The sequence below is a fragment of the Cetorhinus maximus genome, chromosome 10 (assembly GCF_964194155.1).
Source record: "Cetorhinus maximus chromosome 10, sCetMax3.hap1.1, whole genome shotgun sequence".
Taxonomy (NCBI): domain Eukaryota; kingdom Metazoa; phylum Chordata; class Chondrichthyes; order Lamniformes; family Cetorhinidae; genus Cetorhinus; species Cetorhinus maximus.
Window position 1 is genome coordinate 90900887 of NC_135888.1, and position 27384 is coordinate 90928270.

At 40.8% G+C, this 27384-nt stretch overlaps 1 protein-coding gene across 3 annotated transcripts in view; it reads right to left on the reverse strand.

Annotated features, from left to right (window-relative positions):
• Positions 1–27384, reverse strand: part of pdlim7 (PDZ and LIM domain 7) — a 143675-nt gene that overhangs the window by 110505 nt on the left and 5786 nt on the right. The window contains exon 1 of one of the 3 annotated variants that reach the window (XM_078550779.1): positions 5129–5313. The exons of the other annotated variants lie outside the window; for them this stretch is intronic. The gene's annotated coding sequence lies outside the window, so the exon portion shown is untranslated. Of the gene's footprint in view, positions 1–5128; positions 5314–27384 lie in introns of those variants that run through there. 3 annotated transcript variants of the gene reach the window in all.

Genomic DNA, 27384 nt, shown 5'->3' on the forward strand with positions numbered 1-27384 from the left:
TGTGCATGCTACTGAAGCTATATGTACAAGAGGTACTGCAATGATGACAACACTGCATGCATTCAGAAAGAATCCAAATCATGTTCAAGCAATTGTAGAGTTCTGACTTCCCCTAGCCTGTCTGGAGGTTTATTCACATTTCGAGCAGTATGTGTGTGAAGAAGAATTTCTGATTGTAGTCTTACGGTTACCATACACCAGTTTGAATTCATTGGTGCCCTAGATCCACTTCAATAGTTTCGGCAACTTTTTCAGTACCCTTAAATATCTTCTATGGACTGATAAAAAAGGAAGCACCCGAGATGTGATCCTAAAATGAAATCCCAAGCTTTCCTCAGAACTGACACTGGGATCCAACCAGTAGCTCTTCTTTCATTCAGTTCCTTAGTTGTACAGAACTTGAATATTTCTGAAAAGAAAGACATGTTGCCAAAATCTCTCTTGTCAGCAATATTCTTTCATTGCTTCCAGCACTGAATGTCTCTCATTTCTTGGCAACTAGAATCAGATCCAGCATCAGTGTGGTATGATTATTGCTCACGCATTTTTTAAAATGTTTTTGGTTATCAGGTTCGCTTTGTCCAGCGAACGCTAGCTGCGCCCTTGATATTAACACATTAGTTGATGCTTGAAACAATATAGACAGAGAGACCGATTAACTGATTAAACACTGGTGGTATATTGGAACTAAGAACAGAGCACTAACACCATGTGTGCTTCTTCAATCACCTCCAGCTCTAGACTTAGTTATTCCAAGAAGCCCGCGCTGTGTAGCGATTGGGCAATACAGTCACATGGTCAACTAACTACATTCTCTTAAAAAGGTACATAGCACTCCACTTTACCACACATTTATATCTATTTTTTAAAAACTATTATTGGAGAGACAAAGTCTTCAAGAGTTTTAATACTGTACTGAACAAATTTACTCAAACTTGTATACTGTCAGTCATCAATGCATAGACTCTGGAGAAGTCACATAACACCTGAAAAAAAGTTCTAACACTCCTGAGGATTTGAGTCAATTGAGTTTCAATATTTTTTAGTCTTGGCTATGTGAAGTTCTCCATCACATTTGTAACCCAAGGGGCAAATATTCAGATGTTGTTGCCCAAAAGTTCCATTTAGAATCTGCTTCATCAATGCCTTCAATCAAAGCTGCGCCTCAGGAAACATTCTTCTACATCATATAATTACATCATTCATCATTCTCATTTTACTCTTAAGTTAAAATTTGACTTACATAAAATACTGCATACATATGGAAACTATATTAAACGCAAAAAAGTTCAAAGAAAAACAGTGAAACAAAGGACCAAAATTCAGTTAATCTTTTGCCTTAAAAAACACTTTTTCATTTAAAAAATGACTAAATGGAAGTATTCTTGCATGGGTTAGAGATTTTGCTATATTTTGTACAACTAAGAAGCTAATGCTAGAGAAACTAAGCTCTTTCCCATCATAAAAAACTCAAACCCCTTACTAACTCAGCAAGTTCATCCAGTGCTTAAGTCACCCAAAGTACACTTCAACACTAAGGTGCATTTATATAACACCTTTAGCTGTAGAAAAAAAATACCAAGGCACTTCAAGAGGCATAAAGAAAACAAACTCTGAGCCAAATGGAGAAGTCGAGCATGACCAAAAGCAGGAACATCCCAGGTTCAATTTCTAGTCAGTTGAATTGGTTTATTTTAGCAAAGCAGCAGCAAAGCCAAAGTACCCCTGTGTTACAGGACCTTCGTTCACATCACAGTTGGAATTGGCAAAGAAATAATTACACTTAGCTGCACATTATTGGAAATATACCAACTATTTAATGTAACCCAAACAAGTGACATAATTGGGGTTCAGTTATTATAATACATGGTTCTAAATACCAGCAAGGCCAGTTGTAATAAAACAATGACAACACCCATTCCTTTTTTTTTAAGCCTTAGTCAAAATGTAACGGTTGTAAATTTAATATTTTTGTGCTAAATACACATTTTTTGTTTGTTCAAAGTTCCAAACTTCATACGGAACAGCAACATTTTCTAGTTCCGACAAAACCTCTGACCCTGGTTTTAACAACAAAAGCATACGAAGCTTCAATATTCTATGAAAACATCTGTATGTATAGAAGTTTTCAAGTGGAAATAGTTGGATAGCATGATCAACAGTTCACAATAAATAGTTCTACTGAATTGCCAATATAAAAAAAACTTTCAAGCTATACCTATCCATGAAATTTCTGAGGCGAATCCACAATTGACAACAAATGCTCAACTGTACAAAGATTTTTTCCTATACTAAAAATGTAAATCAACTACATTCATGATCAAGAGTTTACAAAAATGAAAACAATTTTGTTCTAGTCTTGTATATTCTATAACTTCAGTTTGTAAAGCCAGATTACCAGCAATTTGGCTCTAACCAGCTATTAATCTGAAATTTTTAATAAAAGGAATGTAGGAATAGAAGTAGACCATCCTGCCTCTTGATCCTGTTCCATTATTCAATTAGACCATCATTGCTCTACACCTCAACTCCTGCCTTTATTTCATATCCCTGGGTACTCTTACTCAGAAAAACTATTGATCTCAATTTTGAAAATTTCAATTGACTGAGCATCTGCAGCCATTTGGGGAAGCGAGTTCCAGGTTTCCATTTGTGTGGAAAATTACTTCCTGATTCCAATCCTAAAATGAGAAACTGTTTCCATTATGAGGAGTGAACAGTGAACACAGATTTAACATAGATTTAATTTGGTAATAGAACCAGAGGGAGAATTTTTTTTATGCAGAGAGTTATAGTCTGGAATGACAGAAAATGTCAGCAGATTCACTAGCAATTTCAAAAAAGGGGTATATACCTGAAAAAGAAACATTTGCAAGGCTATGGGGAAAGAGCACAGAAGTGGTGAATAGCTCTATTATGTACAGCGAGCACAGCTGTGATGAGCACAATGACCACTGTCTACGCTGCATCCGCTTAACTGCTCTAGCTCTAATGTTATGTCTTCTTGTTCTGGATCCCCACCAGGAAATATTTTATTCGCATCTAACATATCAAATCTCTTTATCATTTTAAACACCTCAATGGAATCACCCCGCAACCTTAAGAGGAATACATGCCATGTTTATGTAACATCATAATTGAACACTTTAAGCCTGGTTATTATTCTGGTGAATCTGTACTCTACTCCCCTCCAAGGCCAATACAGCTTTCTTAAGGTTCAATGCTCAAAACAGAATGCAGCCCTCCAGGCAGAGTCTGGGTAAAATTTGTACAATTGAAGTATCACTTCCTCATATTTGAATACCAACCCATTTGAGAAAAAGCACAATAAATGCTGGCCTTGTAAGTGACGCCCACATCACATGAAAATAAATCATCTGCCATTCCCAAGCACATTGCTATCAATAAAATCATTCTCCTCTGTAGAAAACAAAAATTGTTGATGTAGCACACTTTTTTTAAAAAAAGCATAATAGGTTCATTCTTGCCAGCACAGGAACATGTTTGAACAGCTACCAATTATGATTGAACTGTACTCCAGCATTGACAAAAAGCCAACATAGCTAAGTGGAAAATTAAAACAAACTGCTGTGAGCATTTCACTTTTAAAAATCGGGCCTTATAAATAGTGGAAACCCAAACCCGAGTGCAAGGCTCACCTGCAATATCAGTTCTAGTGCCTCGACAGTATTGCAATTACTGCAGCTTATGTGAACACTAAAATGTTCAAACTCGCTTTTGTACAATTTCAATACAATTTAACAACCAAACTGTTTCCCCATTAGGCATAATACTAGCTTTCTACTGGTCAAAGGGTACATTTTACCAGAATCAGCTGTACTTGCATTCAGTACAATTCTTAATTATCTGCAACTATCCCTTGCTATTTATTAAATTAACCACAATGAATCACAAACTATGGTTACGGTGCCATTGTGTTACCTGAATGAGCAAAATCAATGCACCACCCACATGTACTTATGCTCACTAGATTCTAGTACCTGAGATTTGCTCAGCTTTCTTGAAGCATATTTTTGTGATATTGACAATGTGGACACTTCAATCAAACTTCCTCTAATGCCAGTATTTGAGCAAACTTCAGGCTTGGGCCAGGTCAGCACTGAGCACTCAAGTGGCATAACAGCTGCATCGGGACATCAGCAAAGACAAATGCTACCTCAGTACAGAAGAGCTCAACTGCTCCAGCTATAGCCAATAATCATACAACCTTGTGAAAGAGTTCAAACCAACAACAACAAATTATGCTTATATAGCACCTTTAACATAATAAAACCTCCCAAGCAATGTTATAAAGCAAAATCTGACCCCGAGACACAGACAGCAATTCTCGGGCAGATGGTCAAAAGCTTGATCGAAGAGGTAGGTTTTCAGGAGCACCTTAAAAAGGAGGAAATAGAAGTAGAGAGGGGTTTGGGGTGGGAATGACAGAAGTTAAGGCCTTGGCAGCTGAAGGTACGATCACCAAGGGTGGACCAATTAAAATCAGAGAATCCTCAAAAAGCCAAAATTAGAGGAGTGCTAATATCTTGGAGGTTGTGGAGCTAGAAGCAATTAGCAAGATAGAGGCAAGGCTAAGGAGTGATCTGGATACACGGATGAGAATGTAGGTCACATAGTCTGGCTTTCCTGCATTCAGGAGGATACAAATATGGGATACCTTACAGCTAGCTAATCAACCTTTACGTGGAGGTCTCAAACAAGCAAAAAGGAAAGGGAGAGTGGTCGCTTCAAGTATATTCAAGAATGCTGTTTCTTTTCCTTTCCCAATATAGAGAATAGTGTACTACCTGCTAGAAACATGCATGCATTTGCTGTGTGCCATATTGAGAGCTTAGTAAACCTGTTAGTTCCTGTAAAATGCAATGAATGCTACATAGAAGGAACCAAGGCATAACAAGGCAAAAACCAGGGTTCCAAAAGAAAGAGACTGATAAAAATAACAGTCTTAAGATTAAAATTCACTTGCCTAATTTCCTAGCCAAACAGAATAGTCTACTCACTCACCGCTACATCATAAATGTAATTAGACACTTCTCACAGTCGCTACTCAACTCAAACATTAAAGCTTACATTTATACATATTCCAGTGGATTTGTTTCATACCTACTTTTTCAATTGGTGACTGAGACTTCTTGCCTTCCCAAACATATTTTGGAACAGCTAATTTAATTTAAAAAAACAGCCTGGCAAACACCACTTTTCAGCTTGTCTTGTATTAGAAAACCAGAGAGACCAGAGCTACTTATTAGCTCTTCCTTATAAATTCAGGCACCCAGTCAAGATACTGCAGAAAACCTGTAGATCATTAAAAATAACTGCCTGCATTGAATCCAGTGAAATCCAGGAGTTATACAATGTTTTATTTTACATATGTATCTCTTAAACGTTAATTCATTTCTCCTTTAGATTTGGCAGAGAAGCTTGCAGCTGTTTATGGCCACTACAGAGACATGTCATTCAGGAGTCATTTTACAGCATGTGTAATTCCATCCTTTTATTTTGGGAAAGAAATTTGCAAGCCTCGAAACTGCAGGTCCATAGATATTCTGGAAATAAAATATGCTGTGCCATTTACAACTGGTGCGATCAGTTAAAATCTCACCTTAAACATTTGAATGGAAATGAATCATGGAGATAATTCTGGTTAGTTGCATGACTCTTTATCCATGGAATAGTTTGCATTTTGTCAAATATCTGCATGCCACATCTTTATGTATATGATGCAATCTGATGGCAGTTAAGGAACTCACTCCTTTGACTTTTGCTGTCCGAATGTATCTCCATATATTATGACAAACATGCAGACCTGAAAGGTTAACTCTGTTTGTCTCTCCAGAGATGCTGCCAGACCTGCTGAGCATTTCTAGCATTTTCTGTTTTTATGCCAATGTTTGGTGGGCTCACAAAGTATATTCTCAAAATGGCCCCAAGTACCTCACTTCCAATTTATCTTTAATACTTGAAGTGTAATGTTCAAATGCTTTTCCCCTTGTGCTTTATTATTGAAATAGTACAGTGACTATTTATATTTTTAAGCTGAGTGAGCAGTAGAGCCCACTTTTCAAAACAAAAAGTGCATGATATTTAAATCTTACTAAAAAAGTACTCATCAACTCACAAGAGTTCACTATTAAAGCACTTTATGGATGCCCACACTCGTATCATTTGCCTGCTTCTGCAAACAATTCAACGATGTACTCATCAGTATCATGGATAAGCTGTGGGTTTACACCACATTCTATCATTTATATTCCAAGGACATAACAAATAAACAAAAGTGTTTTATAAAAGAGTAGCAGTTTGTAAACTCCAGGAGAGGAGGTACAAGAGTCGAGAAGGAGTTTAATTTTCTCCAGGAGATAGGTTTTTGAGATGATAATGCATTTTGCTCATTTAACATTTGGAAAAAAAACACATTTTGGCCTAAAACAGTGATTATCAAACTTATTTGAAAGGCCTCTTTTCAAATGGATTAATCACATCCCCCTCACCCATCTATATTATAACTATAGAATACCATAATATCAAAGCATCTAACGAGTATGTTAATAATACATTTAAGAAACCAGGTACGTCTATACGGATATCAGTAGTCACCTACTTGCAAGGCCAGCCCTGCTTGGTGAGTAACTTCACATTGGGCAGGATTTTAAGCTTGGCATGCCTGACAAGCTGGAGCGTAAAACAGCGCATGATGACATCGGGTGAGTGTCCCGAAGTCGTCACGCACTCGCAATATTTCAGTCGGCAGGTGTGCGCTAAACTCAGAAGTGCGTCTGCTGACAGTTGAGGGCAATTAAGCCCATTAACATGCAATTAACAGGGATTTTTTGCTGCCTGTCCAACGTTACGGTTGGCGGGCGGGCAAATCAGTCAGACAGCCTTTGGATTTTTCAAGAAACCTCACCCAAGGGTGGGATGAGGTTTCCGTCATTAAATTTAAAAAAATCTATGCACAAAATTTTAATAATGTCTATGCTCAGGTGACTGCTTGTGTTGCGTGGACATTTTTAACTGGATTTAAAATCCTTTATTTGATACTTTGCAGCCTTCAGCTCCCTGAGGCAACTCTCTGCCTTCAGGGAGCTTTCAGTGAGCACTCCACCATGCCCATGCTGACTTCAGCGCTCGCCCTCCTCCCGCCCTCAACGCAAGCAGCACTGATCATATCAGCACTTGCTTCACGCTGGCTGGCTGTCAACTGACCCGCCAGTGTGAAAGGTCGGCGGCCAATCGTAGGTAGCAGGCCGTTTCCTGGCCGCTCCCAGACCCGCCGACTGCACCCGCCCGCCAAACTCAAAATACCGGCCACTATTTCATGGAAAATCTCTATGAATCCCAGTTTGAAAATTACTCGCCTAAAAAAACATTAAAATACCAAATATTTGCCATTCCTTTTGCTGCTGTCTGTACAGGTTTTATACCATGATGAATGACATATATAGTTTTGTTTTGCCTGCATAGTAACTGGTGTTCGAAATGCATCATTTTCCATTTTCTCTATCAGTAAAGTATTAACTGCCTAGCTTTATATTTCTAACTATCATGTTTCATTCATGAACACAAGCTACTCTGTTATAGAATGATTGCAGACTCAAAAGTATAGGGTGGGGCAGGGCAGTAATGAATCAGTTTTCAAGTCTGAAAAATTCCTCTGGAGTGAAATTTAACAAAATGAGATTGTAATGCCATTGAAACATATAAAAGGTTTTCCATTTTTGAACAAACTAGATTTCTTTACTCAAACTTTTGCTTTAAAAGCCAGTTATTATGGGACATTCAAAACAGCACAAAGATATCGGGATCAAGAAGAGAAAGATGGATGGGAAAGCTTTTTGAATAAATATGCCTTTTTTAAAAATAAAAGAGCACACTGTAGCAAAATAATCTCCTCTTCTGCCATCGAGGAAAACGAAAGGGATCACATATCAGTTATGATGATCTATACCCAAATTTTGGGTTTTTTCAGAGGCTGACAAGAGCTGCTGACTATTTCTGTTCACAAATTCAACTGTATTTGAATGCAGTCCAAAGTGATAGGATTCTGAAGTCTTTTCCCTATCTGCTGTAACAGTCCCAAATTAAAGACTCCCCAAACCTTAATTAGCTCTGTGATTGTATGCTCATGGAGTCAAACTGCCTACAATCCTGCATAAAATTATCACTGCAAAGCCACAAATATGGCTGCTTTGGAGCAACAAAAGTTCATGTTGATTCAGGGATGCGGCTTCAGAATTTTATCGTTCAACAATTCCTAGGCGTTGCTTTGTGGTGATCTGGGTAATCATATGGTGCAATAACTGAGTAGTGAATTAATTATAGCAACTGATCTCAACCAGTCTACAACAGACCTAGAAATGATACAAGAAGAAACACAATGGTGGAGAACTTCCAAAGCCACAGGTCCAAAGTCACCCTTTTACTCCTAAACACGCTACTCTAAGAATGCCATGTCTCAATTTCACAGAATCTTTACAGTGCAGGAGAGGGTGATTTGGCCCATTGAATCTGCACTGGCTCTCTGAAAGAGCATTCTACCTAGTCCCACTCCCCGTAACCCTGCACATTCTCTCTTTCTTTTCAGATAGCAATCCAATTCGCTTTTGAACTACCCGATCGAACCTGCCTCCACCAGGAAGTTTGTTACAGACTCCAACCACCCTCTGGGTGAAGACATTTTTCCTCACATCACTTCTACTCCTTTTACCAATTATTTTGAGCAGTGCCCTCTAGTTCTTGATATTCTCTTGAGTGGGAACGGTTTCTCACTATTTACCTTGTCCAGACCCCATAGGATCTTGAATACCTCTACCAAGTCTCCTCTCAGTCTTCTTTTCTCCAAGGAAAATAGCCCCAACATCTCCAATTTATCCTCATAGATACAGCTATTTATCCCTGGAACCATTCTTGTGAAGCTCCTCTATCATCTCTCCAATGCCTTCACATCCTCCTCAAGTATGGGGCCCAGAACTGGACGCAGTACTCCGAATGAGGCCTAACTAGAGTCTTATACAAGTTCAACATGACCTCCTTACACTTGTACTCAATGCCCCTATTAATAAAGCCTAAGATACTATATGCTTTAATAACTGCTCTTTCAACATACCCTGCCATCTTCAATGGCTTATGTACATATGCACTGAGGTTCCTCTGTTCCTGCTCCTCCTTTAGAGTTTCTCCCTTTATTTTATACTGTCTCTCCATATTCTTCATGTCAAAATGAATCACCTCACACTTCTCTGCATTGAACTTCATTTGCCACTTGTCTGCCCAATCCCCCAACACGTCTATGTCCTTTTCAAGTACAAGACTATACTCATCACAGTTGACAACGTTTCCAATTTTCCTATCATCTGTAAATTTTGAAATCATGCCCTGAACACCACAGTCTAGGTCCTTAATATATATCAGGAAGAACAAGGGTCCCAACACCGACCTATGGGGAAATCCATTACAGACCTTCATCCAATCTGAAAAACACCTATTTAGCACTACCCTCTGTTTCCTGTTACTCAGCCAATTTCTGATCCAAGTGCCTACTTTCCCTTTTATTCCATGAGCTAGAATTTTGCTCACAAGTCTGTTGTACAACACTGTATCAAATGCTATTTGAAAATCCATATATACCATATCAACAGCGATGCCCTTATCAACCTTCACTGTTACCTCCTCAAAAAACTCCAGCAATTTAATTAAACATGGTTTTCCCTTAATGAACCCATGCTGGCTTTCCTTAATTATTCTGTACTTGTCTAAGTGACTATTGGTTTTGTCCTGAACTATACTTTCCAGAAATTTGCCTATCACTGAAGTCAGACTGACTCGTCTGTATTTGCTGCCTTTATCCTTGCACCCCTTTTTGAATAAGGGTGTAATATTCACAATTCTCCAGTCCCCTGGCACCACCCTTATGTTGAAAGAAGGCTGGAAGATTATCACTAGTGCCTCTGCAATTTCCACTCTCACTTCCCTCTGTATCCTTGGATGCATCTCATCTGGTCCTGGTACCTTATCTATTTTGAGAAAAGGTAGCTTATCTGACACCCCCTCCTTCTCAATTGTAAATTCTTTAAGTGTACCAGTTTTCTCCTCCATCACCTCAGTCTGGTAGTATCATCTTCCTTTGTAAAGACAGATGCAAAGTATTCATTTAATACCTCCACATGCAAGTCCCTTTTTTATCCCTCGTCAGCCCAACTCTTTCTTTTACCACCCTTTCATTATTTATATGCTTAAATAAGGCCTTGGGATTCCTTTTTATGTTAGCTGCCAGTCTCTTTTCATGCTCTCTCCTCGCTTAACTTATTAGATTAATTTACTCATATACTGTATTTTCTGAAACTAACATAATTAAGGCAAAGTAAACCTCATTTGACTCATGCAGGACTGGATTATTCCAACTTCTGATTGTTCTGTGCAGATTGCAGATGGCCAATGTGAATTTCTCAAGATTGGGATTAATAACTTCAGAAATATATCAAATTAGATTGTTTTTATTGAAAATTTAAAATCAACAGCCAATAGCTAATAATGTCTGCCTATTATTTTACTGAGAATGATATCAGGTTTTAGTCAAAACAAATGATGATTCTTCAATAATCAAAATTGAGCTACTAGCCAACAAGGATCATGTTGCAGTGCCTTTCATGAGGTCATTTAGTATATTAATACCAATATTCCGCAGAAAAATACACCAATTCAATCCAAAGTAAATTACCATTGTGCCAATAATAATTCATCAATTGAATTGACTCTCTAGTTTCACCATACTGCACCTTAGTGTTATATTGCTTAAAATATTGGGCTTGACTTCAATTCTCTGGTGGGGAATGTGGTAAAGGAAGCAGTATGCCTGTTCAGGAGCGGTGTCAGGCAGGCTCTGTTGACTTTAATGGCTGGGCCTCAATTGCATGCCACTTGCCAACTTTGGAACCAAGCGGCCAAGAAGGTGAGAGCAAGTTACTGCCTGGCCTTTAGAATTGGGGAGCTTGAGCCCACTGCGAGGGACACAGGAGTATTGCCCCTTGTTCATGTTAAGTGGTCTGGGAGGGGAGTTCCAGTCGGTGACGAAGCCCAGTGTTTCCTTGTAGAGCTTAGAGGATTATACCAGCTGCTCTTGATTTACCGGCAAATTAAAACAAATATTGAAACATACATTACTGGGCCTCTTCTGGCCCTGGTTGCTATTTCCTGCAAATTTTACCTTGGGTGGAGTGGGGGGGCATAAACCACCAGCACACTACTACTCAGGGCTGAAGCTGAAATTGCAGATCAGAACCTGATATAGAATTGGAGCTGCATATTTAAAAAGGCGATAACTGGGCTAGGTATCCTTGTCACATACAGTTTTGTCTAATAGTTTTGGCAGCTCAAGATGGGAAAGGAGCTGGAAAGACCCCTGATCCATTTTAACACCATCCATCTGGTTTCTGCCAAGCAGAGGGAGTTGAAATCAAGTCCACTTTCTTCAAACAACTCCAAAATTGAAAATTAAATGCACAATTGATTCTACCAGTGATACCTTTAAGAATTCAAGTGGATGATGCAGATTTGCATGCTGCCCTTAATATTTATTGAATTCCAAGTAAACGATAACACAATTTAGTCACTTACAATTCCACTTTACTACATCTCAAATAGCAATACAAGCTTATCACTTTGAATTTTCCTTAAGAAAATGGACAACTGTAATTCCAGGAAAGACAGATACATTTTTCATGAACAGTAAATTTTCATGAGAAAACTTCCCAACATTTTAGTCAGTTTTATGTTATATTTATAAAGCAAGAAAGCATTTTCTCAGATGAGAGTTCTACCTTTAAGTTACTTTCCAAATAAGAAAAATATAGCAGCAATTCAACGGTTAAGACATTTAAAAAAAATATATAAACATTCTACCTTGAATAACTTGATTAGGCAACATTCTGCAGATTAGGAAATTTTACTATATTTGGCATAGTTCATTGCCTTGAATACTGCCTACACTATTTCATCATTACATCACATCAAGCAGGAGATACTGGGGCAGTTACGCGGCCGGAGGCACTGGGGCAGTTACGTGGTCAGCAACTATAAAGCAGCACTCACTGTTAACCTCGAAGAAAGCTGCCCACAAAGATTTAGCAGTCTGTGTGGCGTGAGCTTTCCCTTCCCCATGGCAATTTAAATCCAATGCCAAATTGAGCGGATCTCCAAGTGTGTAGCAGTAATGATGTCAACAAGCAGGGTAGGCAGTATTCTCAGGTAGCAAACCAGGAAAATTAAAGTGCTAAATCACTTTTACCGCAAATTTTCAGCTTGCAAAATCAAAAATTATTATTAGTTAAGATGAAAGCAAAAATACAGGTAAACAAAATTAAAAATGTGGAATTTATTTTTTTTTAGAAAAATGTTAGCATTGTACAAATAAAATTAACTTTTCTTCGACAACACCTTCCAAACCCACAACCTCTAACACCTAGAAGGACAAGGGCAGCAGATGCATGGGAAGAACATTACCTGCAAGTTTTTCTCCAAGCCACTCACCACCCTGACTTGAAAATACATTGCTGTTCCTCCACTGTCACTGGGTCAAAATCCTGGAACTCCCTTCCTAACAGCACTGTGGGTGTACCTACACCACATGGGACTGCAGTGGCTCAAGGCAGCTACTCACCACCACCTTCTCAAGGGTAATTAGGGATGGGCAATAAATGCTATCCTAGCCAGCGACGCCCACATCCCGTTAACAAATAAATTTTAAGAAGAGCTTTGCCGGGCTAGTAAGTATGTTTAGTAGTAATTATGAAGTTAGTATGTTGTTAAAAATCCAGTTACATCTCATTCAACATGGTGTAACTTTTAAGGGTTTTTTTAAACAGCGGGATTATCAGCATAAAACCGGAAGTTTTTGGCAATTAACTGATCACTTAGTGTAACAAAACAAAAACAAAAATACCTGGAAAAACTCAGCAGGTCTGGCAGCATCTGTGGAAGGGAGCACAGTTAACATTTCGAGTCGGCATGACTCTTCAACAGAACATACGGACTCGAAATGTTAACTGTGCTCCCTTCCACAAATGCTGCCAGACCTGCTGAGTTTTTCCAGGTATTTTTGTTTTTGTTTTCGATTTCCAGCATCCGCAGTATTTTGCTTTTAACTTAGTGTAACAAACTTGATGTACCAGATAGGTTTCTTACTTGAAACAGATAACTTTATTACTGAGCCCTTTTAGAAGCTACATGCTTCAACCAGGTCCACTACTAGAAAGCTTCACCCCTGAGATTACCCACGCTTACGGCTCATTCGTCAGGACAATCACGTGACCCCTAAAGGCAGCAGGAAAGGTTATATCTACAATCACTACACTTAGGGACTGCAATCCGGGAGAACTTCAACAGCGCATCCTCTGGAGGGGGTTCTAGAATCACTAACATCAAATTTGGGATTCCCACATTTATGCATGTGCAGGCTCCCAAAGTTGCCATTGGTTTCAGTGGAGTAATAATGGCAAATGCTGACAGCTTTGCTGCCATTATCATCGCAAAATCCAAGTATTGTGCTTACTCAACAGGAGGTAAGTATAAAAACAAATTTACACACTACAATGGATTAAAATTCAGCTGGATGTATAATGGTGACCAATCTGCTATCATTCATTTTGAATTTGAATGTTACTTCAAATGTATCAAGTAAAACCGATATTAAATGGGCCGTAACTTCCAAGCTCCCGAGCGTCAGATTTGTGGGGGTTGGAGGGGTAACCCAAAGGTGCACTGGGGAATTGGGGAATCCCTTTTGGAAGTTTCCAGGAAAGGTTTGCACAGCAATTGCCCAGAAGTGCAAACTTCCCCTGGACAATTGTCCTGCGCTGGGAACCATCCGAAAATGCAAGTTAAATTGCAAACTTTGGATGGTTCCAACTGGGGGGTTACTCCAGTAGTTACCCAGAAAAATTAGAAGGATTAAAACCTCTAACTTCTGGGTAACTGTTGTACAGACCCAGACCGACCTGCCTCCCTACCACGGGACTTCCCCACACCCTCAACCCCGCCCCCAGGAGTCTCCCCCCCCCCCCCCCCGCCACCTCCAGGACTCTCCCCAACCCCAATGTCCAACACCTTCCCCTCACCACCCGACCCGAACCAACTCCTGGCCCACCCCCGCCCCCACCCCTCCCTTCCCCCACAACACTGATTGGCACTCCAAGGAAGTTCAGGCACATTGCTTGGAATGTATGCTGTAGCTTATGGGACAAAGCCTGAACCACAAGTACTGTGATCTCAGGTTATTTGGTGCAATATGCTAAAAACAAATCTGTTTCAATAAAATGGTCAGCCATCTTCTTTACTCCCTTTATTATTAGCAAAACATCACAAAAGGTATTAGCTTGGAAGTATTACAACAGAAACAGCTGCAGGTACCTCAAGGAAGGTAGCATTCAAAATCTTGTCTAACACAAACTTGTTTTGTAATATCCATTTTAGAATCATAACAACTTATATAGAACCTTTAGCTTAATAAAATGTTCTAAGGAGCATTATAAAACCATAGACGAAACCATGATGATATTAGGTCAGATAACCAAAAGCTTAGTCAAAGCAGGAGGTCTTGAGCAGCATCTTAAAAAGGAGGTGGCAAAGCAGAGAGCTATAGGGAGGAAATTTCAGAGCTTAGGGCTTTGGGCAGATGAAGGCACAGCCACCAATGGTGGAGTGATTAAAATTAGGGGTGCTCAAGGGGGCCAGAATTAAATGAGCACAGATATCTGAGGGCAGTGGGGATGGAGGAGATTACAGAGGGAGACATCAGTTTACGATAAATGTGCAATCTCTAGAACAGCGGGGCTAGGCCTTCTTAATGCCATCAGTTTTGTTTATTTATCTTTTTGCAGATAATAGAGAGGCAGTTCCAAAAGAAGGGGAAAAAATTCATCCCTGGAGGGGATGTTACACACAATGGTATGTAAAATATGCAAATAGTACTTCCAGAACAAATCAGTTGCAACTTTAAAGTTCATTTTCAAATTAGCCCATCAAATCAGCCAAATCTGCACACTGTGGTAAATACCCTGTTTACTAATGCACAAGAGTTACACTGAGGTTGAACTGCAAGCATCTGCTTAAGATTTCAGTAGGCCTAGCCTATGAGCTATAGTTCCATTGTTGCAGTGTGATTGAATTGTTCTTTACAGGAAACAAATGCTAAATTTGCCTGTTTAGCTCAAGAAGAAACGAAAATACAAATCATGTTTACCCAATGTCCACATAAGCCATGCAATGAAGAAACATGTCAACTCAATATGTACACAGAGATCAGCCAGCTTAAGGCAAACATTATGTAATAGGGAAGGGAACAATGGAATCATACATTTTCAGGCCCTTTCTTTAATGTCATTATAATAAGCATTATGCACTTAATTAATAAAATCACAATTCCAACTAGCAAGATAACCTTTTCCAAAATTTGAAGACTAAAGCTTGACTGCCTACCTGTTATGCACAAACACCACTGAGGAAATTGATTGACACACAATATCAATTTCCGAGATTTGTTCTTGTGGGCTTCTATTAGTTTTGTGATGGTTCTCCACAGATTCCTGCCCAGAACTCGACAAGAGTATAGAACCTCCTTCCAGTGCTTCATTAATAACCTGTGTCATAAGATATGCAGTGGGGATGCTCAGAGTTTCAGTGTTCAGCTCAATTCACAATGCATCTGTAAAAAAAAAAAGTTCCTCCAGGCCAGGCTGACTAGTGGCAGGTAACATTTGCACCACAGACTGAATAACCAAACTATCTTCCCCTTGACCTTCAACAGTATGACCACTGCTGAGTTCCCAGCATCAAAATCTTGTAGTCACCACCAACCATTAGTTTAAACGAGCCAATCCTATCAACGCCATGGCAAAAAGAGCCAGGCAGAGGATTGGTACTCGGTGATATATGATGCTTATAGAATGCCCAATGTAAATGGCACATCTACAACATATGGGAGAAAATATCTGCTGTTTTTGCACCAATCATTCCTACATTGCAAGGGTAACCATACTTCAAAAGTGGCAAGAAGAGCAGGCCAGAAAAGTAGACCAGAGGCTAGGTACTTATGAGAGTCACCTCAGTGCCTTGCTGCCATCCACCGGGCTCAAGTCAGTGGTACAATAGAATAGTCACCACTGACCTAGATGGACACCATTGCAACAACACTCAAGGTGGTCAACATAATGCAGGAAAAAGCAACTGACTCGACCAATATCCCGACTACTAGATTCCACCCCCACCTTCGGGTCAACTAGGTTTGAGCAACAGATGCATTTTTTTAAAAATCTAGTTAAGAGGCAGCATTCATACTCATATTTAATAATTTGTTAGAAAAAGCTACAGTGCCAGAGCACTGACTGATAGCTAATGTAATTCCTATATTTAAGAAGGGAGACAGAACACACTCAGGGAATTATGGACCAGTCAGTTTAACATCAGTGCTAGGAAAAATAATGGAATTCCGACTAAAGGAGAGAATGGAGGAATATCTAGAAATGAAAAATATAATGAATAGTCAGTGCGAATTTCAAAAGAGAAAAATTTTGCTTGACCAACTTTACTGAATTTTTTAAGGAGGTAACAGAGAGAGTAGACTTGGTAATTTATCTTTAGGTGTAGTTTACCTGTATTTGCAAAAGGCCTTCGATAAGATGCCCCATAATAAACTTATGAATGAAGGTCAGAGAATGTGGAGCCATGGAACAATTGGCTTCAAGACAGAAAGCAGAGAATGGAAATAAAGGGTAGTTATTCAGAATGGCAGAAGGTGGGAAGTGGTGTTCTACAAGAATCAGGGCTGGGACCACTTTTGTTCACAATTTATATTAACAATTTGAACTATGGAATCAAAAACACAATTTCTAAATTTGCAGATGACACCAAATTGGGGAGGGGAGATATATTCAACACTGAGGCGGACTGCAACAAATTCCAGCAGAAATTAATAAATTTGCAGAATGGACAAATAATTGGCAAATGAAGTTCAACGTCAATAAATTTGAGATAGTACATTTTGGTAGGAAGAACAGGGAAATCATTTATTACTTGGAAGGTGCAAATTTAGGGCGGGATATGGGAACAAAGGGATCTCGGAGTACAAATACGACAATCACTAAAAATTGCACCACAGGTTAGCAAGACCACAAAAAAAAAGCAAAGCAAGCACTAGGTTTTCTTTCTGGAGGGATAGAATTGAAAAGTAGGGAAGTATCAATCTTTGATTAGACCACACAGAGTACTGCATGCGGTTCTGGTCACCATATTACAAAAAGGATTGAGAGGCACTAGAGAAGTACAGAGAAGATTTACAAGGATGTTAACAGAAATGTAAGGGTATACATATCAGGAAAGGATTGACAAACTGGGTCTCTTCTCTCTTGATAGAAGAAAGCCGAGGGGCAAAGTAATAGAGGTCTTTAAAATTCTGAAAGGTTTTGTTAGAATGGATACATGAATGTTTCTTCTTGGAGGGAAGAACATAACTAGAGGCCATCGATATAAGATAATCACCAAGAAATCCAATAAGAAATTCAAAAGTAAACTTCTTCACCCTAAGAGTGGTAAGAATGCGGAACCCACTATCACAGAGAATAGTTGAAGCAAATTATATAAAGGCATTTAAGGGGAAGTAGACAAATGCATGAGGGAGAAGGAAATAAATGGTAATGATGGTAAGTTTAGGTGGGAGAAGGCTCAAGTGGAGCATGAACACCAGCATGGACTGGTTGGGCTGTATAGCCTGTTTCTGTGCTGTATACCCTTATGTAATCACCCACATCCCATAGGCAAAAACAAAAATATCTGACAGAGTTACATTTCCTCTACTGTTTGATTCAGCTACAAATGTTTTAGTCATGGAAAACTCACAGATGGTTTGAAAATCTAAGTGCTATCATTAAGTTAAAAATGCAACTCCACAAAATCTAACCAATGTACTTAAAATACATTTCCTTGGTAATATCAATTCATACAAAACAAACTCAAGTTCACATACCAAAGCACTTCTGCAATGATGCAGTGAAAGTTGTGTAATATTTGCATTGAGCATTAAATCTTGCCATGAGCTTAATAAATCAGAGGTTTTCCCATTTTTGTTTATAAACTAAAAGATCTCCTTCTTGACCTCTCCACTGCCTATGATTTGTCACATTATTTGTCCAACATCCAGTAATGAATCAGCAGAAATTCCCCCCAGTTAAAGACTTCATAAACTCTCTTCCCTAGCCAATGATCCTATCCCTCTCTGAGGTTAAACAATGCTGGTTGCAACCTCAATGTTCTATCTGGCTATAAAGTTGAGCCTTCTGCCCCAAATACACTCCATCACCAAGACCACATACTTCCATCTTTGTAACTTTGCCTGACTCTGCCCCTGCCTCAGCCCAGCTGCTACTGAAATCATCGTCTATGTCTCTGTTATTTCCAGACTTAACTATTGTCCTAGGCAGCCTCCCATCTTACACGAGCAATAAACTTGAGCTTAGCCAAAACTCCTCTGTACATAACTTAACAGGCACAAAATGTTCTGAAGAGTCATAAGGGCTCGAAATGTTAACTCTGTTTCGCTCTCCACAGATGCGGTCAGACCTGTTGAGCTGTTCCAGCATTTTCTGCTTTAATTTCAGATTTCTGGCATCTGCAGTATTTTGCTTTAATGCACAAAATCCTGTGTTCTCATCACCCTTGTGCTTGCTGACATATATTCGCTGCTCGTTCAGTAATGCCTCAAAATTTTAAATTCCATTCCTTAAAATCCCTACATAGCTACACCACTTCCTATCCTATCTCTGTAAGCTCCTCCAGCCCTACGGTCATCCAAGAACACTACAGTCCTCTAATTCTGGCTTCTCATGCTTCCAGGTTTCTTCCGCCTCACCACTGGCAGTTGCCCCCATCAACGGGGAAGTGTCCTCCAGTCAGCATCATGGTGAAGCAGTCTGGGAAGAGTGTCCTGCAGTCAGTTCTTGCGGAAAATAACAAGAGTGACATCACAAGACAGCGGCTGAGATATCAGAACCAGCGAGAGTGCAGGAAGCTTCCAAAAGTGATGTCAGCACAAAGGTGAGAGCTGATTGGTGAGTAGCAGGTAAGTGTTTTTCTCCAGTTTTTCTCCAGTTTAAAATAGATTAAGCTAAGGAAAGGCAAGAGTTCTAGCTTTTATTTAAAGTACATAAATAATTTAACTTTTTTTTTACTGTATCTAACTTAAAGGAAGGGTTTTTTTTCCAACTTAGGCATGGCAGGGCAGCTCAGTCCAATGTTATGTACCGCCTGCAACATGTGGGAAGTCCTAGATGCTCCTTGCGCTCTGACCGACCACGTGTGCAGGAAGTGCCACCAGCTGCAGCTACTTGAGCTCTGAGTTTCGGAGCTTGAGCAGCAGCTGGAGGCACTGAGGTGCATCCGCGAGGCTGAGAGTTTTGTAGATAGCATGTTTTTAGATGTGGTCACCCACAGCTTACAGAGGTGCAGACAGAGGGGGAATGGGTAACCAAGTCAGAAGAAAGGTGTCAGGCAGGTAGTCAGGAAATCCCCAGGGTGCATCTTGCTCGAGAACCGTTTTTCTGTGTTGGAAAATGGTGAGAGTGACAGGTCCTCTGGGGAGTGCAGCCGCGCTCATGGAACTGTGAGTGGCTCAGCTCCACAGGGGGGGGTAGGAAAAAGAGGGGAAGAGCAATAGTGGTTGCAGACTTGATAGTAAGGGGAACAGACAGGCGTTTCTGCGGCCGTAGACGTGACTCCAGGATGGTATGTTGCCTCCCTGGTGCCAGGGTCAAGGATGTCACTGAACGGCTGCAGGGCATTCTAAAGGGGGTGGGAAAATGGACAGAGATCATGGTACATATTGGTTTAAACGACATAGGTAGAAAGAGGGATGAGGTCCTGCAAGCAGAATTTAGGAAGCTAGGAAACAGATTAAAAAACAGGACCTCAAAAGGTAGTAATCTCTGAATTACTTCCAGTGCCATGGGCTGGTGAGAATAGAAATAGGTGGTTAGTCCAGTTGAATGCATGGCTGGAGAGATGGTGCAGAAGGGAGGGCTTTAAATTTCTGGGACATTGGGACCATTTCTGGGGACGGTGGGACTTGTACAAGGCGGATGGGTTGCACCTGAACCCAAATGGGACCAACTTCCTTGCGGGAAGGTTTGCTAGTGCTGTTGGGGAGGGTTTAAACTAACTTGGCAGGTGGATGGGATCCTGAGAGGAGGTTTAGCAGGGGGAGATGCACAGCCAAAATTAGAAGAGAGAACAAGTGAGTCTGGAAGGCATAGAAATTATAGGCCAATTAAGGCACAAGGGAGTTTGGCAAGGTTGGATGGTATTTATTTTAATGCAAGGAGTCTGAAGAATAAGGCAGATGAGTTGAGGACACAAATTAACACATGCTGTCACAGAGACATGATTGAGAGAGGGGCAGGATTGGCAGCTCAATTTTCCAGGATATGGGGTCTTCAGGCAAGACAGGGAAGGAGATAAAAGAGGGGGTATCGCAATATTGATCAAGGAATTAATTACAGCAGTAAGGAGGGATAACATCTTAGAAGGCTCCTCAAATGAAGCCACATGGGTAGAACTTAAAAACAAAAAAGGAGCAATCACATTGCTGGGAGTGTACTATAGGCCCACAAACAGTTAGAGAGAAAGAGAAGAGCAGATATATAGGCAAATTTCAGGGAAGTGTAAAAACAATAGGTTAGTAATAGTGGGGGATTTCAACTTCTCCAACATTAACTGGGTTAGTCAGAGTGTGATAGGTTTAGAGGGAGCGGAATTCTTAAAATGCATCCAGGAGAGCTTTTTAAGCCATTACATAGAAGGTCCGATAAGAGAGGGGGCGGTCCTGGACTTAATTTTAGGGAATGAAGCCAGGCAAGTGGTAGAGGTATCAGCGGGGGAGCATTTTGCAGATAGTGATCATAACTCTGTTAGATTCAAGGCTGTTATGAAAAAGGGCAAGGATGGGCCGGAAATCAGAGTTCTAAATTAGGGGAAGGCCGATTTTAATAAGATCAGATATGATTTGGCCAGAGTGGACTGGGATCAGCTACTTTTAGGTAAATCTGCGTCAGAGCACTGGGACTCATTCAAGAAGGAAATAGGGAGTTTACAGGGCCAACTTACTCCAGTAAAGATAAAAGATGGGACCAACAAATCAAGGGAACCCTGGATGTCGAGGGATATACAGGATTGGATAAAGAGAAAAAAGGAAACTTATGACAGATACTGAGGGCTCAAAACAGCGGAAGCCCTAGAAGAGTATAGAATGTGTAGGGGAAACTTAAAAAGGAAATCAGGAGAGCAAAAAGGGGGCATGAAAAAACATTGGCAGGTAAAATAAAGGAAAATCCAAAGTTATTTTACAAGTACATTAAGAGTAAGAGGACGACTAGGGAAAAAGTAGGGCCCATTAAGGGCCATTGTGGTAATTTGTGTGTGGAGCCGGAAGACGTAGATAAGATTCTAAATGAATAATTTGTGTTGGTGTTCACAAGCGAGAGGGACGATGTGGGTATGGAAATCAGGCAGAAGAAATGATATAATTAAAGAAATTAGCATAGAAAGGGAGGCGGTCCTAAGTGGTCTGGCAGGCTTAAAAGTAGATAAATCTCCAGGCTCGGATGAAACGTATCCCAGGCTGTTGAGTGAGGCAAGGGAGGAGATAGCAGGGGCGCTGGTAATAATTTTCAATACCTCTCTGACCACAGGAAAGGTGCCAGGACTGGAGGACAGCCAACGTGGTACCGTTATTCAAGAAGGAAGGGATAAACCAGGGGAAACTATTGGAAGCAATTCTGAGGGACAGAATTAATCTACACTTGGAGAGGCAGGGGTTAATCAAGGACAGTCAGCATGGTTTTGTTAAGGGGAGGTCACGTCTGACCAATTTGACTGAAGTTTTTGAAGAGGTGACCAGGTGCGTAGATGAGGGCAATGCATTTGACATAGTCTACTTGGACTTCAGCAAGGCTTTTGATAAAGTCCCGCATGGGAGACTGATAATGAAGGTAAGAGCCCATGGGATCCAAGGCAATTTGGCAAATTTAATCCAGAATTGGCTGAGTGGCAGGAAGCAGAGGGTGATGGCAAGGGCTGTATTTGTGACTGGATGCCTGTGTCCAGTGGGGTTCCACAGCATTGGTGTTGGGTCCCTTGCTGTTTGTGGTATATATAAACGATTTAGACATGAATGTAGGAGGGTTAATCAGTAAGTTCACGGATGACATGAAAATTGGTGGGTGTTAATAGTGAGGAGGATAGCCTTAGATTACAGGTGGATATAGACGGGCTGGTCAGATGGACTGATCAGTGGCAAATAGAATTTAATCCAGATAAGTGTGGGGTGATGCACTTGGGCAGGACAAACACAGTCGGGAATACACTATGAATGGTAGGGCCCTGGGAAGTACCGAGGATCAGAGGAACCTTGGCATGCACGTCCACCGGTCCCTTAAGGTAGTGGGACAGGTAGATAAGGTGGTTAAGAAGGCATATGGGATACTTGCCTTTATTAGCCGAGGCATAGTATATAAGAGCAGAGAAGTTATGCTGGAACTGTATAAAACGCTGGTTAGGCCACAACCAGAGTGTTGTGTGCAGTTCTGGGATCCGCATTATAGGGATGATGTGATTACACTAGAGAGAGTGCAGAGGAGATTTACCAGGATGTTGCCTGGGCTGGAGAGTTTTAGTTATGAGGAGAGATTGGATAGATTGGGGTTATTTTCCCTGGAGCAGAGGAGATTGAAGGGGGACATGATTGAGGTGTATAAAATTATGAGGGGTATAGATAAGGGTAGATGGGAACATTTCCCCTTGGTGGAGGGATCAATAACCAGGAGGCAGGCATAGATTTAAGGTAAGGGGCAGGAGGTTTAGAGGGGATGTAAGGAAGAATTCTTTCACCCAGAGGGTGGTGGGAATCTGGATCTTACTGCCTGAAAGGGTGGTAGAGGCAGATACCCTCATAACATTTAAGTATTATTTGGATGTGCACTTGTGATGCCATGGCATACAAGGCTATGGGCCTAGTGCTGGAAAATGGGATTAGAATAGTTAGGTACTTGTTTGACTGGTGCAGACTCGATGAGCCAAAGGGCGTTTTTCAATGCTGTAGACCTCTATGACTATGACTCCAACAGCCTAAGCATTGGAACTCCATCTCCAAGCCTTTCCGATTCTTTCTCTTCCTTTAAAGCACACCTTAAAACCAATCGCTTTGTTCCCATCGCTTTGTTCCAATATTTTCTTCTTTTTAAAAAAATTCATTCTTGGGATATGGACGTTGCTGGCTTGGCCAGCACTTATTGCCCATCCCTAATTGCCCTTGCTGAGAGGGCATTTAAGAGTCAACCACATTGCTGTGGGTCTGGAATCACATGTAGGCCAGACAAGGTAATGTCCTTCCCTAAAGGACATTAGTGAACCAGATGGGTTTTCACAGCAATCGGCAATTGACAATACCATTACACCACTGCCTCCCCATTATTTAACTGTGTCAACTTTTCTTTTATTCATTAATGAGATATGGGCTTCACTCGCCAGACCAGCATTTACTACCCATCTCTAATTCCGCTCGAGAAGGTTGTGGTGAGCTGCCTTCTTGAACTGCTGCGGTCCATGTGGTGTAGGCACACCCACAGTGCTGTTAGAGAGAGTGTTCCAGGATTTTGACCCAGTGACAGTGAAGGAACGGCGATATAGCTGCAAGTCAGGATGGTGAGTGGCTTGGAGGGGAACTTCCAGGTATGGCGTTCCCATGCATCTGCTGCCTTCATCCTTCTAGATGGTAGTGGTCAAGTATTTTAAAAGTGCTGTCTAAGGAGCCATGGTGAGTTCCTACAGTGCATCTTGTAGATGTTACACACTGCTGCCACTGTACGTCGGTGGTGGAGGGAGTGAATGTTTGTGGATGTGGTGTCAATCAAGCGGACTGCTTTGTCCTGAATGGTGTCAAGCTTCTTGAGTGTTGTTAGAGCTACACTCATCTAGGCAAATCTTTGACTGATAATTCTCCCATGAAGCACCTTGGGATGTTTTGCTACATTCAAGGTTCTATATAAATGCAAGTTGTTAGTATTGCCCTGGGCGAATAAAGATCCGCTTTTAAATAAACATAGGCTCAGATCCCTCATTTTTACTGTTGCCTTGTAGGAAATTAATGTAAATTGTGAAATGTTTAATTACAGCTCCACAGTGAGAAGCACCCACATTAATTATTTTTCTCAAAAAAAACACCAATTATTTATTTTGCATTTGTAATCTGACATCTGGCGCACATATGTCAGCAAATTTCCTGTAGCATTGCTCAAACAAAGTTAGAGGATGTGCTTTCTAGGACAGAACCTTATACTCTGAAGTATATTATTTTTTCTGTTGAACTGCAGGTCTCCAAGGTTAGAACGTCCAAGTGTCATTAGGTAAATATTTTAGGGTTCATAGAGTTCATAGTTAAAAGGATGGAGTTCTCAGCATTGTATGCTCCTCGAGAACCATAATTTCTTTGGAGAATCAAGGAATTAGAGTAAGTAATATAATGCCTGAATTCAAAGGAAGGATGAATGGAGTAACATTAAATTCAGTTAATGCTAATTGTGGGATAAAGCGAAGAATCCATAATTTAAGTTTTCTTTCACAGGATGCGAGCATCGCTGGCTAGGCCAGCATTTATTGCCCATCCCTAATTGTCCTGGAGGTGATGGTGGGCCACCTTCTTGAACGACTACAGTCCATGTGGTATTAGCAAACCCACAGTGCTGTTAGGAAGGCAGTTCCGGGGTTTTGACTTAGCACCAGTGAAGGAATAGCCATATAGTTCCAAGTCAGAATGGCGTGTGGCTTGGAGGGGAACTTCCAGGTGGTGGTATTCCCATGCATCGGCTGCTTTTGTCCTTCTAGGTAGTAGAGCTTGTGGGTTTAGAAGGTGCTGTTGAAGAAGCCCTTGGTGAGTTGCTGCGGTCCATCTAGTGTACAGTATACACTGCTGCCACTGTGCATCAGTGGTGGAGGGAGTGAATGTTTAATGTGGTGCATCAAGGCGGTGCTTTGTCCTAGATGGACAATTAAGTGAACATTTATAAATTTGTGGCTTAATCAATAACTAGCAATGTGGATTTGTTGAAGGCAAATTGGGTTTCACAAATTTACGAGTTTTTGGAAGAGGTGACAATTAGAGAGATAGAGGAAACAGAGGAAACATAGCAGCATAAATAGAAAGTTGGTTAGGGAAAACACCGAGGACAAAATGTGGTACCAGAATTGGAGAAAGGTGGGAGGTGGTATTTCTGAAAGATCAGTGCTAAACTCACTTTTGTTCTCAGTACACTGGTATGATTTGTACTCCAGCATAAGGAACCACAACCTCAATTTTTCTGACAATACAAAATTAGGGGATTAGCAAACAGCAAGGGCTGAAAAAGACTTCAAGAAGGTAGTACGGAACTAGAGTATTGCTGAAAAAGAGAGACATGCTGTCTAAGCTTTTCATTTTGCACTCATCAGGACAGATTCACAAGAATGCCAAATCTCAAAGGGAACAACAATTTATACTGCATGAAAAGACGGTGCCAATTGGTTAGCAAGAGAATTCTGGCTGATAGAGGCGTCATCATAGAAAAGGCACCAGGGAACAGTTAACTGCCAAGCTTTTATTTGAATTTAAACCAGGTAGGTTGACTCTGATTGGTCAAGCATTGCCATGGGGAATGAACAAGGGAACAGCTGTCCCCAAGCTTTTCTTTAGTTGAAAAAGCTGCAATGTGTAGACATGTTCTGTTTAGAAAGGACAGGGCCCTGTGTGTGAATATATGTAGCTTCTAGTAAATGTAGCTGTACAGCAGTATCTTGTTAGTGGAGAATACTTCTTGCTGCACATTAGCAGCATGAAACGGCTAGCTTCACCTGTAGCTCAAATTTTGAGGCATCTTACCCTTCCACGGTAACTTGAGGTAGACTGGGCATTTTTCAGGACCGAAAGTGGTGTTCTTAGGCCCATTCATGAGTTTGCACGGGTATACAGTGAGCAATGATCTGATAGGGGTAGCCACTATCCCATAGGATAGCTCTGATACGCCCTATTTTAGCATCAAGCTTGCATGGTGAGCAAATGGCTTGGACCCTATTTATGAAGTTGCCAATAAGACCAAACTTATAGCGTGTGCAACTGTAGGAATCCCAACACATAGACTAACCAATGAAAGTGGGCTTGCAGTAAACAGTAGTTGAGAATCCATTGGCAGCTTTCTCAGCTAGCATGGCAAGTAAAGGGTCCTCATTTGACTGCTCCATTTCAAAGATTAATTTGGGCACAGGATGAAGCCCATTAAGGTGTGTAAGGAAATTGTTACATGCAGCTGCAGATTCTAATAGCCCTAACCTCCATCTGCATATCAGAAATACACACGGGGTAAGAGGTGAGGGATCATTCCATCAAAGATGAATTTCCCATGGAAACCGACAAAGATGTTAATGAGAGCTGGACCTAGAGGGGATCCCATAGCAACACCATCTATTTTGCCATACATGGTGTTGTTCAAACAGAACGCAACTGCACAAGTTTATTTTTATTCATTCATGGGATGTGGGCTTTGCTGGTTGGGCCAGCATTTAATGTCCTTCCCTAGTTGCCCTCGAGGTGGTGGTGAGCTGCCTCCTTGAACTGCTGCAGTCCATGTGGTGTAGGTACACCCACAGTTGCTGAGTTCAATGAATACAGATTCAGCTAATAGTAGTATGCTTTGATCACCATGGCTTCCTTGAGCGGTACATTAGTGAATAGGCTAGTAATGTTGAATGAGCACATGGACATGCTTTTCCATCAATATGCAAGTCCTGTAAGGTCTTTACAAAGGTGAAGGAATCCTTCATGTATGTGGAAAACTTGCTCAGAACTGGCTGTAGTAACTCGGTCAACCATTTGGCAAATTCTTGTTGTGCAGAACAAGTAATAGATAAGATAGGGCATAAAGGGACATCATTTTTGTGCATCTTGGAGAGCCCATACATACGTGGATGCATGGAGCATTGAGGATGAATCCTATCATGTACACCACCAGGCAGCTCATTACCCTTACACAAGTCCAACAAGTGTTTTTTAAAACTTGCTTTCAAGCAGGGCTGTGTAGTCATGCTTCGCGGGAGGTCCAATGGATATGAATTTGGATCCATCATTAAGAACGGTGTACAATTTGTCAATATAGTTATGCTCGTTAAGGGTGAATATTCCAGTCCCTTTTTTGGGCTTTCAGATAGATGTGTCTGGATTGGCCTTGAGACCTCACAACACTACAAGACATTCAGAAAAATCAGCCAAGTCATTGGGTATCCCACAATGTGTGTAAGCTA